Raw genomic sequence first — 18,631 nt, forward strand, 5'->3', positions numbered from 1 at the left:
TAAAATAACCCTTTTTACTCTAAACTTTTTAAATTTGGATTCATCGGGACTTAGTGCTGCGGAAAGACATTTGTATCCAAAAAATGTACATAAGCCTAAGGTACTTTGGAAAGATATTCTAACAGGACAATGGAAACGTCCGGATCCAGTGATAGTCTGGAGTCGGGGCTCTGTTTGTGTTTTTCCACAGGAGGAACAGCAGCCGATTTGGATTCCAGAGAGATTAACCAAAACAATTTCTACAGAAAAAGAACATGATTTGACTCAAATCCATAACAGCTGATATCCAGAACTCCAGCTTGGCTATTCTTACATCTTCGACAGTTATCAACCAGGATGCTTTTTTCAATATCTATTTTATTATTGCTTTTCCCACATCATAAAGTTCCATTTTAATTTTGAGCTCATACAGACATAAATTAATGTTTTTCTGATCAGTTTTATTTTTTGACTATGGAGTTTTTAAACATTGCAATGGAGATTTCACCTAGGTAATCTACAAGGCCTTTACTATTGTCTTATATGTTGTATGTTACGTGTGCACATTTCTGTTTTGTGTTGTATGTCTGTATGTGCGTATGTCCATATATCATATATGAGGAGTGCTCATAAAAATATGGATCCCCAATTTTTTTTTTTATTATTCACGTGATTTTAATGGTTTAATTTAATTTGGGTAAACAGCTGTTGAAGACTGTTTTAATATGTGTACAAATAAGCAGGTTAACATATCTGTTTGTTTACTTTCACCTTTCCTTTTCATTATATTTAATAATTCTGTTCAGGATAATGTAAATTGTTCTAAAAATTATTTTCTTAATACCTGTTGAAATGTTACATTTTTTTTCTTCTCTTTTCTTAACATCATTGTCAATCCCTATTTTCATCCCAGTGCTGGTGAAGACAAAGATGAAACCAAACTACAACTTCTTCAATAATTATCACAACAAACTGTATAAACTGATGCATCAATGAATAATAACTCAACAAGTAATGCTCAATCACTGAGTCGATTTATTTTGGGAGGAAATGGACATATTGATAGATTCCTCCACTTTGAACTGCTTAAAAAACTTGCCTGGACTATGTATCACTTGTATGCATTGTGCTCTATCTGTTGATGCAGTGAATTATGGTAGTGCTGGCGTATCTTTGCTGTAGTGTCACCAGTGATGCAATTTTTCCTAAAGAGCCATCTATTGACTTTGATGTTGTGGCATTTCTGTATCCTCCTCCCTTCTACTAGTGATGGTCTAATTTTGGGAGCCAACTGAGGTGAGGCAAAGAACTTCATCCCTCCACCGGCACCAAGGTCAAATTTGGGGGCCAACAGAGGTGAGGCAAAGAACCTCACCCCCCCACTGGTGCATAGGCCTATCCACAGGTATGGCTATATACTGGACCGGTAGTCAGTGACGGGTATGATTCAGTTGCAGTGGTATCAACCTAAGACAGGAGGCTGACGCCTAGAGGTCAGTTTTCCAATGACGGGTAAGAACCATATATTGAATTGGACATACCTAACAGGCACGGTCCCTAGCCACATTGCCTGTTGCTTAATTAAACAGAAGGGGGCAGATGCTAGGAGCCACAAGCAAATAATATGATGCATGGCACTTTCGGTTGTAAGGTGATGCCAGCTAGCCATTGAGATGATATGATTATGTTAAGATTTACATTCATATGGAAATTGGACTCCTGCTGTTCACCTTGGCCTGCTAAGGGACTCATGTTACAGGACTCCTGGAGAGTTCCCATTGGTTGGGGAAAGATAGTAGGAGGGAATTCCGGGGGAGGTCGGGGCCCCCCGGTTCCGGTAGACGTGCGCGGGGGTGGACCGGTTTTTGGCTTGCCGGCACGTATGGAGTATTGGCGGCTTTTTCAAAAATAAAGTTTTGTTCCTGCTTGAGTGGCTCGTGATTCTGTGCCCAGCCAGACTGAGGCAGGAATCCTAGGACATATAAAAAGGGCAGAACACGTCGCTTCTTGTGGGATACCATGATACCAGCTATGGCCCCCTTCTCCCTCCTGGGAGAAGTCTATGTTACCCCTTTTTAAATAAACCCTGCTTCATATGCTTGCCTTGGTGTGCTTCTCTAATGTTCAAACTTCAACGTGTGCGGAAGCAGGACTCCTCACCGATAGCTGGCAGTATCATTTCTTTTTGTCCTGTTAACATGGTTTATTCCCACACTCCTTCAGTTCTCAACTTCTGGGTGATCATCTTCAACTCCTAAAATGTATTTGTTCCCCCAAATTGTACTTCTATGCCATTTTTTTCTCTTTTAGTTATACTCATTTTTAGCAATAGGATAAGCTCCATATTTATTGTCAAATTCACTTTAAATACAATATTTACACTGCACTGTGGCACAGGTTAAAGTCTTAATAAATACATGACAAATGAAAAAAGAAGATATCAAGTGAGAGTGTTGGGTAAGTTATTTTTAATTTCATTTCATGTGGGGTGTGTGTGTGTGTGTGTGTGTGGTTGCTGTGGGGATTAGAGGCAGGGATTTGCACATGCTAGGCAAGTGCTCTACACTGAGCCATACCCAAGCCCCCATGTTTGGTATGTCCATTTAGGTTAACTGAGAAGCAAACACTAAGGTAGGATTAGGAATGAAAGAGAGTTTGGGAAAAAGGGAACAAGATAAAGAGGGAAGTACTTTCAAAGTATGATAAGTTCTGACTTTTATTAGAAGAGAGAAAGAAGAGACAAGTATTGGGTAGAAAGAATGGTATAAAACAGTGTAGCTCCAAAGCATGCTTGACAAGGTCAGTGGGGAGTCCTTGAGTCAATGTGCCCACTGGGCAAAACCTGTATCTTACCAAAGCAGGTGTGCCAGAGGACTCCCACCACAGCACACTTAGTCATTGTCTAGGAACAACCATGGTAGCAGATCCAGAGAGACAGCAACTGGGCCAACAATCAATTATAGTTTTTGCAGGAGGAGACCAGGACAGCACATTTGGATGGCTGCCACACATGGTGAGATGGAGATCTCTGACCAAGCTGTCATTTAGGATATGCATTTATACAAAGTTTCTGAAAATATATGTGAATATAGTAAAAGTAGTCTAAGATTTTTTTGCTATTCTAAGGCAAGATATTAGTCATTATGTCTAATTTAAGCATTGGTATCTCTAATCTAGTGGTGATAAAGCTTTACTTCTTGTTTTTGTTTATTCAAAATCAAAATAAAATATTAAACTCTTTCTACAAGATATGGAAAAAAGGTCAAAATAGTATTCATAAATAATAGCTTTGGAAACTTTTCCAGAACCAGCCTGTGTTATCCATTTACTTAAGTTCCATCAGTAGAGCAGGGATTTTTATTTTCTCATTAATAATCTATGATGTACAGTTGATAAATTCACATAAAAGACAAGTTAGGACAGAAAAGTCTTCATAATACCTTTATAGTCGTTGAGTAACCAGTGTGCCCAGGGTATCTGGGATACCCTTCAGTCCTTGAGCATAGTTGCTGGTCCTTTAACAAACTAGACCATTTGAAACAAGACAATGCATTGCCTGTATAACTAGGTTTATTTATCCAGCAAGTGAAAAATGATTGGAACCAGTGTATCATCTCTGCTCATTCATTCTGTGACCTTCAGTAAGAGGGGAATGTCCCTGAAGAAGACACCTGAAGTTGTTCTCGTGACAATTACCAAGCGGATAAGTCTAATTTCCAAGAAGTATTTATAAGTCTACTTGGCCACACATTCACAACTATACTCTACATTCAGCTTTATCAGTAATGATCCTGGGATACTGATCTTTGTATTTGTAGTTTCTGATCATATCTTTTACTGACTTGACTGACTGACACAACCTTCCAAGAAGACAAAAAGAAAGATAATAAATACACTGCCTTTAAGATCTTGTGAGGACTAGTAAGCCATAGGCTGACAAGGCTTCATGTAGGGATCATTGCTTTACTCCACAAGGCTTTTTAAATTCTGGCAGTCAGCAGTGACCTTGAGGAATTTCTCTCTCTTATTCTTTACCACCAAACCATATTCCCAGCCCTCTTTTATTTTGAGACAGCCTTGCTAAGTTGCTTAGGGCGTCTCTACGTTACTAAAGCTGGTCTTGAATTTGTGATCCTCATGCCTCAGTGTCCAGAGTCACTGGGATTACAGGCATGAGCCACTGTGCCCAGCTAGGAAATTCTCTATCTTATTCAGAGTGTGTTAATTACGATGATGTGGGCCTTTGTAGATGCAGCTAAATTCAAAATGCTGGATTCACTGAAAAGATTTCACACCACACTAACATGATTTGAAATTACTGCAGATTCCTTTTTTTATAGTAATTGCATGCCTGACTTTTAAATAGTCACCAAAGAAACCAAGTTATTCTGGAAGCTTCTACTTTATTCAAGATACAACAAGACCATGTGTACAGCGACTAATGCCTATGAATTCAAACAAAAAAATATTAAATTTGAATATTTGATTATTTTCTTCTTATGGAAAAAGGATATTTACAAAAATAGATATGCAAATATGATTCTGAAAGATAAGGTACATAAAAGCATCATTCTCAGCACCACTTAAGAGTATTTTTGAATTATTGCAAAGTTTAAAAAACTGAAGTATAAACAAACAAGATGCAAATTTTAATGTATTTATGACCAATGTCTATAGTTCTTTATAGCTCTATTTGCCACCCTCTTCCTTGATTGTGATTCCATGACTCCATTAGCCATTTTTTTCTTTAACTGAACACATATTTATGAATGCCAACTATGCGCTAAATACTATTGACTGAGATGAGGATATAGTTAGGAAAAAGAACATATTCCCTTTTAGAGCTTAAATGTAGGGAATGAAAATAGCCAGTACTCAAACATATAAGAAAAGAAATCATATGCCTACAGTTATTAAGGGTTCTGGAAAAAATAAAGAACATTAGGGATCAGGGGAGGGACAGCATGGATGTTCTTGACATCCATATTCATGACAAGAGTCACTGTGGACAGGTGCAGTCATTGTAACATTTGTGCAGAGACCTGAATTAGGCAAAAGAGAAAGATACTCATATACTAGAGAAAAGAGTGCCGAAGAAAAGGAAATGTTATACTCAAAAGCCTGGATCTAACAAGTCAGGAAATATGGAGGAGGCCAATGTGGCTAAAGGGAAGTGAACAAAAAGAATAGTGATAAAGATACACTTTTATAATGGAGATGAATGTGATTTATGCAATAAAATTGCTAGACCCTCCCAGTTTTATAGAACTTATGGGTTAGAGTAAGAAATCTGACAATAATTTGTTTGTTTGTTTTTGGTACCAAGGATTGAACCCAGGAGTGCTTAACTACTAAACCACATTCCTGGCCCTTTTATCTATCTATCTATCTATCTGTCTATCTATCTATCTATCTATCATCTATCAATTTACTTGGGACAGGGTTTTGCTAATTGCTTAGGACCTTGCTAAATTGCTGAGGCTGGGTTTGAACTTTTGATCCTCCTTCCTCAGCCTCACAAAGTGCTGGGATTACAAGCATAGACCACCAAGCCCAGTTCTGAACATGGTATTTCAGAAAAAAGTTGAAACATAGCCTATACTACAGATAGGAAGGTGAAGATTTAGAAACTAATGAAACAAAAGCATGAGATTGAACTCCAGCTCCTGAGGTTGGTCATTCATAGGTCCTACTTGAGGTGCCTCCCCAACATGGCTTGGTTGAAGAATTTCTCTTCCTACATTTGGTATTGCCCATTCTGGTCACTGTTGGAGTTATGGCATAGTGTTGCCTGATCTCTCAAAAGTTCTAAGACTAACTGCATCTAAAACAGGACCCTCTTAAGAGTGAAAGAGGCTGAAACTAAAAATTATGTCAGAGTAGCACAAAATAAGTCGTGACAGTTTCAGGAAAATGTACATCGTGGTCATTCTACTTTAAGTCTAGGAAATCAATCTTTCAGGGCAGCTTGAGTTCTGGATTCTGCTGAAGCTCTGAATTCTGAGCTGAGTGCAAGACTTGTCAGAGGTACCACTCAGTCATTTATCCAGGTTTCGCTACTCTGATCAGGTGCTATAAAAGTCCAGTGTACAGATCAACAGTACTAAACATCTTGTGAACTTTGCCTCTGCCCCAGACAAAAGGAACCTCATTATTCATCTCTGGGCTTGAGATTTGCCATCTTCAAACTAGTAGGATTCTTTTATCCCTACTTATATCCTCAAGCATTCAGACTGTCAAGGAGGGCATCATGGGGAACACCTGTAATCCCTATGACTATGAAGACTGAAGCAAGAGGATTGCAAGTTTCAGGCCAGTCTCAGCAACTTAGAGAGATCCTGAGATGTAGCTCAGTGGTAGATATTTACAAACCATACTGGGTTCAATCCTCAGTATGGTGATAGGACAGAACTGAGGTGGGGTTAGGGAGAGTTCAGGCTTTCAGAAAACAAAAGCTAGAAAGAAGAAAATGTCTTTAGATATATTTATTTTTGCTCCATAACATAGTTTAGCTCTTTTGTGGGAGAGGCAAATTCTTCCTTTCTTCTCATTATTTTGGAGCCATCTGAGATGTGATCAGAAACTACAAATACAAAGATCAGTACCCCAGGATCATTACTGATACAGCTGACTGTAGAGTATGGTTGTGAATGTGTGGCCAAGTAGACTTATAAATACTTTACCTCCTAGAAACTAGACTTATCTGCTTGGTAACTGTCATGATGAACAACTTCAGGTGTCTTCTGCAGGGACTTTCCCCTCTTACGGAAGGTCACAGAATGAACGAGCAGAGATGATAAACTGGTTCCAAATGACAAAGCCTAGAAAATATTCCAATCTTACCCTGCAGATGAATTACTTCTTTTATGATGAGTGCTATGGTTTGGATGTATGTGCATTTCTATAATTCATAAGTTGGAACTTAAACCCCAACATTAGCTATGTCATGAAGGCTTTGCATGAATGGACCAGGTGAGAAAATAACAAGGGGTGCCATCTTTGAATCTGAAAGAGGCATCCTCACCAGACACCAAATATGCTAGTACCTTGCTTTCAGACTTCCCAGTCTCCCCGACTATTAAAAAAATACAATTTTGTTGTTTATTAATTACCCAGTCTATGGTATTTTTAATAGCAGCATGAATAAAATAAGACAGCTGTAATAATTCTAGTGTGGAAGGAAACAAAGTATCCCTGAGGCTCAAGTTCCTTAATATGAGCAGATGGTAAGAGAGACCTCTCTGTAGGAACACTCAGTCTATGCTTGGTTGTCAGTGGCAAAACCAAAACACAAGTTAATATCTCAGTGCATAATTTTGCCTAAAGTGCAGGATTTATCTGTACAAAGACTTAAGAAAGAATTATCTAATGTAGCTACTTCTCGGTAAGTTTTCAATAAATATTAACTCTTTATGCTTTCATAGACAGATGAATTATGATTGCTTCATCATTATTTCTCTACCCAGAAACTTTGAAATTACTCACTTTAATTTCTAAGTTAAAGTTAGATTTTCTTATCCTATAATGTTATGCTTTTATATATTTGGTCCTAATAAAGCTTTCCACAATGTATTCTGTACTTTCCCAGTAGGGTCTTTCCATTCCAGACAAAGGACCAAAGGACGCTGATGAGAATGAGTTGTGGAATGCTCATTTTTATTTCTTAGTTGTTTGGATTAAATTACTGTTTTCCTGTTCCAGTCCTATCCCTTCTGTAATAAATATTCAGTGCAAAACTTTAAAAAAAAATCTTATAAATTCCGAATTAAGCAAACCAAAAATTTTTTTTGTTCTCTGGACTACTGGAAGTTTTACTGACTTGTACAATTCAATAATTACTTTTTTTTTGTTCTAATTAGTTATACATGATAGTACAATGCAAGTTGACACATCATACAGAGATGGAGGATAATTTCTCATTCTTCTGGTTGTACACAATGTGGAATCCCACAGATTCTACAGTTATATATGTACATAGGGTAATAATGTCCGATTCATTCTACTATCCTTCCTACCTCCATAACCCCTCCCCTCTCTTCACTCCCCTCTACCCAATCCAAAGTAACTCCATATTTCCCCAGCACCCCTCTCTTATTGTGAATTAGCATCTACATATCAGAGAAAGCATTTGGCTCTTGGTTCTTTAGGATTGGCTTATTTTGCTTAGCATGATATTCTCCAGCTCCATCATTTACCAACAAATGCCATTATTTCATTCCTCTTTAAAGTCAAGTAATATTCCATCATATATATTCATTATATATATATGATTATCACCCATTTATCCATGGAAGGCCCCTAGGTTCATTCCATAGTCCAGCTACCATGAACCCAGATGCCATAAACACCAACCAGCTTGCATCACTGAAATATGCTGACCCTAAGTCCCTTGGGTATAAACCCAGGAATGGGACAGCTGGATCAAATGTTGGCGCCACTCCAAGTGCCCAAGGAATCTCCACACCACTTTCCTTAATGGCCACACCAACCTGCATTCCACCAGCAATGCATGAGTGCACTCCCCTCCCCTCCCCTAGCCCAAATCCACCATGGTTCCCATTTTTGACAATCACCGCCCCAACTGGGGAGAGATGAAGTCCTACAGCAGTCCTGATCAGCATTTCTCCAGTTGCTAAAGATGTTGAACATTCCTTCATGTATTTATTGATCAGTCACATCTCTTCTTCTGCTCAGTTCCCCAGTCCATTCTCTGATTGGGTCATTTGCCTCCTTGGTGCTAAGTTCCCTGACTTCTTCATATATCCTGCAGATCAATGCTCCATCCCGGGTTCATGTGGCAAAAAAAACCTTCTCTCATTCTGTAGGCTCTCTCTTCACGGTATTGATTGTTTCTTTTGCTGAGAAGAAAGTTTTTAGTTTGAATTCATTCCATTTATTGATTCTTTTTTTTAAGTAGGTAAAAAATTTCATTTTATTATACACTGAATATTAAGTCTCTCAAATAATAATGAGATTGTGTATCTTTTTAATTATATTTTTTGTTCTAATTAGTTACACATGACAGTAGAATGCATTTATACACTTTGATTATCATACATAGATGGGATATAATTTCTCATTTTTCTGAGTGTACATGTTGCAGAATCATATTGGTCATACAGTCACAAATATACATAAAGTAATAATATCTGTTTAGTTCTACTATCCTTCCTTTCCCCACAACCCCTCCTCACCCCTCCCTTCACTTCTCTCTACCTAATCTAAGGTAACGCTATTCTTCCCTAGTGCCCTCCCCCCTGCCAATTTGCAGTTCCACCAGCAATGTATGAGACTACTCTTTTCCCCACATCCTTGCCAACGCTTATTATTGCTTGTACTCTTGATAATTGTCATTCTGACGGGAGTGAGATGAAATCTTGGAAAAGTTTTGGTTTACATTTCTCTAATTGCTAAAGATGATGTTTGTTGATTGATTGTATTTCTTCTTCTATGAAGTGTCTGTTCACTTTCTTAGCCTTGATAAAATGGATTATTTGGGTTTTTTTTAGTGTTAAGATTTTGTATTCTTTATATATCATAGAGATTAATGCTTTATCTGAGGTGTATGTTGTAAAGATTTTCTCCCAATCTGTAGGCTCTTTCTTCACATAATTGTTTCTTCTTTTGAGAAGAAGCTTTTAAGTTTGTATCCATCCCAGTTATTGATTATTGATTTTACTTCTTTTGCATTAGAAGTCATTTTAAAATACTTTTTAGTTGTAGATGGACAGAATATATTTATTTATTTATCTTTATGTGGTGCTGAGGAGAGAACCCAGGGCATCACGCAGGCTAGGTGAGTGCTCTATCACTGAGCCACAATCCCAGCCCCAGGAGTCTTATTAAAGAAGTCAGATCCTATGCCAACATGGTGAAGATTTGGGCCTACTTTTTCTTCTAACAGATGCAGAGTCTCTTTTCTAGTGTTTAAGTCTTTGATCCACTTTGAGTTGAATTTTGTGCAGGGTAAGAGAGAAGGGTCTAATTTCATTTTGTTACACATGGCTTTCTAATTTTCCAAGCACCATTTGTTGAAGAGGCTATCTTTTTGCCAATGTATGGTTTTGGTACCTTTCTCTAGTATGAGGTAACTGTTTTTATGTGGGTTTGTCCCTGTGTCTTCTATTCTGTACCATTAGTCTACATGTCTGTTTTGGTGCCAATACCATGCCATTTTTGTTACTATGGCTCTGTAGTATAGTTTAAGGTCTTATATAATGGTTCCTCCTGCCTCACTCTTCTTGTTGAGGTTGGCTTTGGCTATCCTGTATCTCTTAGTTTTCCAAATAAATTTCATGATTGCTTTTTCTACTTTTATAAAGAACATCACTGGGATTTTTAATATGAATTTCATTAAAACTTTTGGTACTGTGGTCATTTTGACAACATCAATTATGCCTAATTATGAGCATGGGAGGTCTTTCCATCTTCTAAGGTCTTCTTCAATTTCTTCCTTAGTGTTATGCAGTTTTCATTGTAGAGGTCTTTCACCTCTTTTGTTAGATTAATTCCTAAGTATTTCATTTTGTGTTTTGAGGCTATTGTGAATGGGATAGTTTTCCTATTTTCTCTTTCGGTAGATTTATCACTGAGGTATAGGGACACATTTGACTTATGGATGTTGATTTTATATCCTGCTACTTTGCTGAATTCATTTATGACTTCTAGAATTTTTGATTCTATATTTAGATGATCCAAAAAATCCACCAGAAAATTTCTAGAACTCATAAATATTGTATTATGAGTTGTGGATTGTATTATTGTGGGATTTTTCATTTGTATATTTCTGTTCTTTAAAAGGATTAAGATTCTTAAGGATAAGAAACATACCTACATTTTTCCTGCTTGCTATTGTGCTTACAAATGCATTGAGCAGATAATAGCTGCTAAGTACGTGTCCTGGGATACTGTTAAATAAACAAAAGCCTGATGTGTTGTATCATTTCCTGCCTGTGCTCTTCAGTGTAGTGGCCAGATGCAATTCCTTGGTAGCAATTTGTGTTTCTGAGTCAAGTCACATTGTAATCAAACATCATTCAAACTAAATCAGAATTTAAACTCTACTACTGTCTTCCCCTTTTCAAAGCACAAATGAGAGGAAGATGGCGGCGAACGAAGTGCATCACCCCAGTGCGCCGCGTCACTGTGCGGGAGAAAGACGAGGTGAAACAGCTGAAGGCTATATTGTTGGGAATTTCCAGTGAAATTGAGGTGCTCCAGAATCTAGTGGATGGATTTCCATTGCGCGAGGTTCGGCTGCGGGGGCTCGGTCGCGGGCGATTTCTCCGCACGGAGGGTCACATTGCCTGATTGGCGGATTGCCCCGCAGCTGGAGTCTGCGGCGCGCACTGGGAAGCGGCGAGGTGCCAGAGCGGGAGTGCATCGATGCGGATTCTGGGGGCTCCTGCCAGTGGTGCAATGGCCGTGCTTAGTGCTGAGTTCCGGCTTTGAGACAGAGGAGAGAAGCGGTCCAGTTCGATTCTCGACACCGGTCGGACCACGGAGGAGGACAGCGGCCGCCATCTTGGAGAGCTGATGTAATCATCCCTGTTTTCTACTGATCTCAGCTCATTCAACTACAGAACAGGTGATTTCAGGCTGGTATTTGCCTGCGTCTCGCAGACAGATCGCTCAGGCTTGGGGCTGGAGAACCTGTGGAGAATACTCCTTGGGGCTCGCTCCTGGCAAGGCATGTGCCGGGCTCTGAGCGGCCGGATTCTGGTTCCCCGGGCTGCTTTGGCCCAGGGCTGGGGAACCTGCGGAGACTGCGTGTTGAGGCCAGCTACAAGTGGAGCGTGCGCTGAGCTCGGGGCGGCTGGGCCCTGACTCCCAGAACAGTTTTGGCCTGGGGCTGGGGAACCCGCGGGGGTCGCTCCTTGGAGCCTGCTCCTAGCGGAGCATGGCTGGGATCGGAGAGGCCAGGTTCTGGCTCCCGAAGCTGCTTTGGCCCAGGGCTGGGGAACCTGCGGTGACTGCTTCTCGGTCCGGGTCCTGCTGGGTGCTGTGGGGGCCAGGGGGGCAGAGTGGAGCTGTCGCCTGCGCCCAGAGCAGGCCAAGTGACCCGCCGGCGTGGTATCACGTCACCCCAACTGCAGCTGGGGCCGAAGAGAGTAGCCACCCACGCCTAGAACAGGACCAGCGACCCGACAGCGCGGTAGCCAAGTCACCCCATTTGGAGTAGGGGCTGTGCAGAGCCGCCGTCTGAGCTTGCAAGGTAGGCAGACCTGCGACCCACTGGCAGGAGAGGCCCGGTAGCCTGCCAGCGTGGTGGACAAGTAGCACCTAGGCAGTCATGTCACACTGGTTGGAGTGGGGGTGGAGCAGAGCCAATGCCCGTGTCTGGAAAAGGCCCAGCGACCCGTTGTAGAGGCAGTCAGGTACCCCAACTGGGAGTGGGGGCTGAGCAGAACTGCTGCCCGAGCCCGCAAGGTAGGCAGACCTGTGACCCACCGGTGGAACAGGCCTAGAGGCCTGCCAGCGTGGTAGACACATCACACCAATTGGAGTAGGGGCCGAGCAGAGCCGCCGCCCACATCCAGATCGGGACCAACGACCCGAGGGCGTGGTAGTTACGTCACGTCACCACAATTGGAGTGGGGGCAGAGCAGAGCCGCCACCCGCGCCCGCAGGGTGGGCAGACCTGCGACCAACCAGCGTGGTAGACAGATCACCCTAATTAGAGGAGGAGCACAGCCAATACCCGCCCTGCAAGGGAGATTTCCCAACTATACAAGAGCAATATAAATAAATAGGGGGAAAATTTCAAAAACACAACAGTTTCACCAAGCAGAAAGAAATGCGAGCAGTATGAAAAGACAAGGAAAGAAAGGACCACAAGCAATGCAGGTCAACTCAACTTTAGAAGAGGTAATAGCTGCAACAGATGGAATGTCAGAAAAAGAGTTCAGGATATACATGCTTCAGATGATCTGGAGTCTCAAGGAAGACATGGGACAGCAAAATCAGACAATGAAAGATCACTTTGACAAGGAACTACATAAACAAATCCAGGAAGTAAAAGATCAATTTCACAGGGAGATAGAGGTAATAAAAAACAAACAAATAGAAATCCTAGAAATGGAGGAAGCAATAAACCAACTTAAAAACTCAATTGAGAATACTACCAGCAGAGTAGATCACTTAGAAGATAGAACATCAGACAATGAAGACAAAGTATTTCAACTTGAAAAGAACATAGACAGCTCAGCAAGTCTGCTAAGAAACCATGAGCAGAACATCCAAGAAATATGGGATAACATTAAAAGACCAAACTTAAGAGTCATTGGCATACAGGAAGGCACAGAGCTCCAAACCAAAGGAATAAACAATCTATTCAATGAAATAATACAAGAAAACTTCCCAGACTTGAAGAATGAGACAGAATCCCAAATCCTAGAAGCATATAGGACGCCGAATGTGCAAAATCATAAGAGATCCATACCTAGACACATTATAATGAAGATGTCCAACATACAGAATAAGGAGAGAAATTTAAAAGCTACAAGAGAAAGAAAGCAGATTACATTTAGGGGTAAACCAATCAGGATAACAGCTGATCTCTCAACACAGACTCTGAAAGCTAGAAGATCCTGGAATAACATATTTCAAACACTGAAAGAAAATGGGTTCCAACCAAGAATCGTGTATCTGGCGAAATTAAGCTTCAGGATGGAAGATGAAATTAAAACCTTCCACGATAAACAAAAGTTAAAAGAATTCGCAGCTAGAAAACCATCTCTTCAAAAAATCCTTGGCAAAACATTACAGGAAGAGGAAATGGAAAATAACATTGAAAACCAACAGTGGGAGGTAGGACAGTAAAGGGGGGAAAGTAATCAAAGAGGAAAACAAATCAGGTTTAGTAACATTAATAAACAAATATGGCTGGAAGAACAAACCATATCTCAATAATAACCCTAAATGTTAATGGCTTAAACTCACCAATTAAGAGACACAGGCTAGTTGAATGGATCACAAAACAAGACCCAACAATATGCTGCCTACAGGAGACACATTTGATAGGAAAAGATATACATAGACTGAAGGTGAAAGGTTGGGAAAAATCATACCACTCATATGGACTGCGGAAACAAGCAGGAGTGTCCATACTCATATCTAATAAAATAGATTTCAAGCCAAAATTAATCAAAAGGGATAAAGAGGGACACTACATACTGCTCAAGGGAACCATACACCAACAAGACATAACAATCATAAATATATATGCCCCAAACAATGGTGCAGCTATGTTCATCAAGCAAACTCTTCTCAAGTTCAAGAGTCTAATAGACCACCATACAATAATCATGGGAGACTTCAACACACCTGTCTCACCACTGGACAGATCTTCCAAACAAAAGTTAAATAAGGAAACTATAGAACTCAATAACACAATTAACAACCTAGACTTAATTGACATATATAGAATATACCACCCAACATCAAGTAGTTACACTTTTTTCTCAGCAGCACATGGATCCTTCTCAAAAATAGATCATATATTATGTCACAGGGCAACTCTTAGACAATATAAAGGAGTAGAGATAATACCATGCATCTTATCTGATCATAATGGAATGAAACTGAAAATCAACGATAAAAGAAGGAAGGAAAAATCATGCATCACTTGGAGAATGAACAATAGGTTACTGAATGATCAATGGGTTTTAGAAGACATCAAGGAGGAAATTAAAAACTTCTTAGAGTTAAATGAAAACACAGACACAACATATTGGAATCTATGGGACACATTGAAAGCAGTTCTAAGAGGAAAATTCATTGCTTGGAGTTCATTCCTTAAAAAAAGAAAAAACCAACAAATAAATGATCTCATACTTCATCTCAAAATCCTAGAAAAAGAAGAGCAAAACAACAGCAAAAGAAGTAGAAGGCAAGAAATAGTTAAAATCAGAGCTGAAATTAATGAAATCGAAACAAAAGAAACAATTGAAAAAATTGACAAAACTAAAAGTTGGTTCTTTGAAAAAATAAATAAAATCGACAGACCCTTAGCCATGCTAATGAAGAGAAGAAGAGAGAGAACCCAAATTACTAGCATACGGGATGAAAAAGGCAATATCACAACAGACACTTCAGAAATACAGAAGATAATCAGAAATTATTTTGAATCCTTATACTCCAATAAAATAGAAGATAGTGAAGGCATAGATAAATTTCTTAAGTCATATGATCTGCCCAGATTGAGTCAGGAGGATATAGATAACCTAAACAGACCAATAACAATAGAGAAAATAGAAGAAACCATCAAAAGACTACCAACTAAGAAAAGCCCAGGACCGGATGGGTATACAGCAGAGTTTTACAAAACCTTTAAAGAGGAACTAACACCAATACTTTTCAAGCTATTTCAGGAAATAGAAAAAAAGGGAGAACTTCCAAATACATTCTACGAGGCCAACATCACCCTGATTCCTAAACCAGACAAAGACACTTCAAAGAAAGAAAACTACAGACCAATATCTCTAATGAACCTAGATGCAAAAATCCTCAATAAAATTCTGGCGAATTGGATTCAAAAACATATCAAAAAAATTATACACCATGATCAAGTAGGATTCATCCCTGGGATGCAAGGCTGGTTCAATATACAGAAATCAATAAATGTTATTCACCACATCAATAGACTTAAAAATAAGAACCATATGATCATCTCGATAGATGCAGAAATAGCATTCGACAAAGTGCAGCATCCCTTTATGTTCAAAACTCTAGAAAAATTAGGGATAACAGGATCATACCTCAACATTGTAAAAGCAATCTATGATAAGCCACAGGCCAGCATCATTCTGAATGGAGAAAAATTGAAGGCATTCCCTCTAAGATCTGGTACAAGACAGGGATGCCCTCTCTCACCACTTCTGTTCAACATAGTCCTCAAAACACTGGCCAAAGCAATTAGACAGACTTAGACAGACGAAAGAAATTAAAGGCATAAAAATAGGAAAAGAAGAACTTAAATTATCACTATTTGCAGATGACATGATTCTATACCTAGCAGACCCAAAAGGGTCTACAAAGAAACTATTAGAGCTAATAAATGAATTCATCAAAGTGGCAGGATATAAAATCAACACGCATAAATCAAATGCATTCCTGTATATCAGCGACAAATCCTCTGAAACGGAAATGAGGACAACTACTCCATTCACAATATTCCCCCCCAAAAATAAAATACTTGGGAATCAACCTAACAAAAGAGGTGAAAGACTTATACAATGAAAACTACAGAACCCTAAAGAGAGATATAGAAGAAGACCTCAGAAGATGGAAAAATATACCCTGTTCATGGATAGGCAGAACTAACATCATCAAAATGGCGATATTACCAAAAGTTCTCTATAAGTTCAATGCAATGCCAATCAAAATCCCAACAGCATTTCTTGTAGAAATAGATAAAACAATCATGAAATTCATATGGAATAATAAAAGACCCAGAATAGCAAAAACAATGCTAAGCGGGAAGTGTGAATCAGGCGGTATAGCGATACCAGACTTCAAACAATACTACAGAGCAATAGTAACAAAAACAGCATGGTACTGGTACCAAAACAGGCGGGTGGACCAATGGTACAGAATAGAGGACACAGTAACCAATCCACAAAACTACAACTATCTTATATTTGATAAAGGGGCTAAAAGCATGCAATGGAGGAAGGATAGCATCTTCAACACATGGTGCTGGGAAAACTGGAAATCCATTTGCATCAAAATGAAACTGAATCCCTTTCTCTTGCCATGCACAAAAGTTAACTCAAAATGGATCAAGGAGCTTGATATTAAATCAGAGACACGGAGTCTGATAGAAGAAAAAGTTGGCTATGATCTACATACTGTGGGCTCGGGCTCCAAATTCCTCAATAGGACACCCATAGCGCAAGAGTTAACAACCAGAATCAACAAATGGGACTTACTCAAACTAAAAAGTTTTTTTCTCAGCAAAAGAAACAATAAGAGAGATAAACAGGGAGCCTACATCCTGGGAACAAATCTTTACTCCACACACTTCAGATAGAGCCCTAATATCCAGAGTATACAAAGAACTCAAAAAATTAGACAATAAGATAACAAATAACCCAATCAACAAATGGGCCAAGGACCTGAACAGACACTTCTCAGAGGAGGATATATAATCAATCAACAAGTACATGAAAAAATGCTCACCATCGCTAGCAGTCAGAGAAATGCAAATCAAAACCACCCTAAGATACCATCTCACTCTAGTAAGATTGGCAGCCATTATGAAGTCCAACAACAACAAGTGCTGGAGAGGATGCTGGGAAAAGGGTACACTTGTTCATTGTTGGTGGGACTCCAAATTGGTGCAGCCAATTTGGAAATCAGTATGGAGATTTCTTGGAAAGCTGGGAATGGAAGCACCATTTGACCCAGCTATTCCCCTTCTCGGTCTATTCCCTAAAGACCTAATAAGAGCATGCTACAGGGACACTGCTACATCGATGTTCATAGCAGCACAATTCACGATAGCAAGATTGTGGAACCAACCTAGATGCCCTTCAATAGATGAATGGATAAAAAAATGTGGCATTTATACACAATGGAGTATTACTGTGCATTAAAAAATGACAAAATCATAGAATTTGCAGGGAAATGGATGGCATTAGAGCAGATTATGCTAAGTGAAGCTAGCCAATCCTTAAAAAACAAATGCCAAATGACTTCTTTGATATAAGGGGAGTAACCAAGGACAGGGTAGGGACGAAGAGCTTGAGAAGAAGATTAACATTAAACAGGGATGAGGGGTGGGAGGGAAAGGGAGTGAGAAGGGAAATCACATGGAAATGGAAGGTGTTCCTCAGGGTTATACAAAATTACATATAAGAGGAAAGGAGGGGTAAGAGAAGAATAATACAAGTGGAAGAAATGATTTACAGTAGAGGGGGTAGAGAGAGAAAAGGTGAGGGGAGGGGAGGAGAAGGGGGAGAGTAGAGAATAGGATAGACAGCAGAATACATCAGAGACTAGAATGGCAATATGTAAATCAATGGAAGTGTAACTGATGTGATACAGCAATCTATCTGTATACGGGGTAAAAATGGGAGTTCATAACCCACTTGAATCAAACTGTGAAATATGATATATTAAGAACTATGTAATGTTTTGAACGACCAACAATAAAAAAAAAGCACAAATGATTGTTTTTCTAAGGCAGTTCTGAGACATTGCCCTTTATCAAAATTAGCATATAATTCCATCTCAATTTAGTTGTGCACATTATGTGATAGTTCTCCCTGATTTGACTTCTAAGTCATACCATACAGCATAAATTTTTATAGTTTTTGAGGACAACATAATGGTGGAATATCACTTCTAAAAGTTTATAACATTTTGGTTAGTAAGTTTTGTTTCCTCATCTAAGAAAATGTTCAGAATTATATACATGATTTAGCTGAGGATTTTTTTTATTATGGCATTAACTATAAGAATGGATATGTAGAGAAATAGGAGTTGATAAAATAAAATTCTGATACATGTATTATGTGTGTATGTGCATTATGCATAAAGGTAACTATGAAAACATGTAAAATAATTTTAACTACATGAGCTATGTTATCATTAAAAAATGGTTAATGAACACCATGGATAACAAACCACATTAAAAATGTAAAGCAAG

Source organism: Spermophilus citellus (assembly GCF_964194105.1).
Source record: "Spermophilus citellus genome assembly, chromosome: 8".
Classification (NCBI taxonomy): domain Eukaryota; kingdom Metazoa; phylum Chordata; class Mammalia; order Rodentia; family Sciuridae; genus Spermophilus; species Spermophilus citellus.